Raw genomic sequence first — 2,195 nt, forward strand, 5'->3', positions numbered from 1 at the left:
GGTTATAGATATGGATCAATTTGTTTTCTTCTACATGCTGACATCCAGTTTGACTAGCATCATTTGTTGAAGATTCTTTTTTCCCCATTCTATATTTTGTGCTTTTCCACCAGAAATCAGCTGTTCATACATATGTGGATTTATGTCTGGTTCTTTAGTTAGATTCTATTGATCAACCTATCTATTTTCATGCAAAGAACATGCAGTTGTTTTTATTAATATAGCATTATAGTAGAGCTTAAAATCGGAGATGGTAATATCTCTAGATATTCTTTTAATATATGGGTTTATTATAGCTACCCTGTTTTTCTTTTTACATGAAATCTATTTCCCTCATGAACAAAAATGGAAATACTCTCAATACAGTACTCACATGTTGAATTCAGGAACACACCACAAAGATCATCCACTATGATCAGACAGTCTTCATTACAGAGATGCATGTATAAGTCAGCATATGAAAATCAATCAATGTAAAAAAAGTTAAAGAAAAAATAACTTCAAGATTATCTCATTTGATCCTGGAAAGGCCTGTGACAAAATCCAGCACAAATTCTTATGACAAGTAATGGAAAGATTAGGGATACAAAGGACATGCATCAACATAATAAAGGTTTTTACTGCAAGCTGATGGCCACATCTGATAAAATGGAAGAAATGCCAAGCAGTTTGTAACCAGACTTTTTACTGTTCTATGTCTTCATATTTCCACCACCCTTCTACACCCTTATACCTTCCTACCCCTCAAAACTATGTGGGATAGAAAGAAGGCCAGAGAAGAAAGGGTATATCTATCTATATTGTTAGACTCTTCTTGATGGTTAAAGGCATCAAGTTTCTTGGGCCAATTTTGTAATGCATCATAAGGATATTTCAAAAAAAGCATCCAGCATCTAACAACTGGCAACATCAACACCAAGAACAAGAGTGACAGCAATAGCAACAGCTGTAGCAACAGCAACAGTAGCATCCATCATCAATGGGAGGAACAGCAGTGACCACACTGTGTTCAGGAGGCTTGCATTTATAAACATTCTCAAGAGTCCCCAGAATTCACACTGTCATACACTTGCAGAGTCTAAAGATGTCATTGCTATCAATTTGAATTGGTCATTTATTTCTGAGAAGGAAGCTGTTTTTTAAGTTTATTTACTTATTATATTGTAATGTTTAAAAAAGTGTTCTATTTTTAGTGTTTCCAATCTCTGTAATCAGAAATACATATTTAATGATTTAGTAAGAATAAAATAAGTTAAAACTATTTTCATTTGTATTTAAACTGAAAATATTCATTTAAAATAACTGAAATGAGATTCAAAATGTGCTCTTTTTAAATAGTCCAAAGGAAAATTATTCAGAAAAATGCTACTATACATCAAATAGATTATGAATTCATACCAATTAAACTAAATTAAAACATTGTCAGAGTAGTATAATACATTGTATCATAGTATATATATTATAAATATATATATATTTCTTTTTTCTATTTATTTGGTCACTTCACAACCCTGTCAGAGCAACCTCTCTTCTTCCAGACCCTCCTCACACATCCCTCTCCCCATCAAACCCTTCCCTTCTCTTCTGACAAGGAGGACCCCCTTTCCCAGAGAGTAGCAACCCAGCCTGGCACATCAAGTCACTACAGGAATAGGACAGATAATGTAGACCAGTTTGACATAAACTATTTCTTAAAAAAATTTCCCCATTGCATGGAAATATCTGGGAAGCACTTAAAGAAATGTTCTATATCCTTAGTCACTGGGGATTTCTTCTTATAGCAGTCAGAATGGTCAAACGAGGGAAACAAATAATCATTCATGCTGTCAAGAATATGAGGTGAAGGGTACACTTGTCCATTGCCAGGGGGAGTGGGCACTATTACAACCAGTATGGAAATCAAGTGTGGCACTTTCTTTGAAGTTGGGGAGTGACCTACCTCAAGATCCAGCAATACCAGTCTTGAACATATACCAAAAGATCATTCATCCTACTACAGATTCATTTGTTCAACCATATCCATTGGTGCTTATCAATAGTCTGGTGCTAATCAATAGATTCTGGAATAAAGAAAATATGATACAATTATGCAATAGAATATTATTAAGGTGTTTAAAAAAGAACAGAAAACTTGTGTGTAAATGGATGGAGGAAAAATCATCATGAGTTAGGTAACATAGACTGAAAAAAGACAA

This window comes from Rattus rattus, chromosome 6 (assembly GCF_011064425.1).
Source record: "Rattus rattus isolate New Zealand chromosome 6, Rrattus_CSIRO_v1, whole genome shotgun sequence".
Classification (NCBI taxonomy): Eukaryota; Metazoa; Chordata; class Mammalia; order Rodentia; family Muridae; genus Rattus; species Rattus rattus.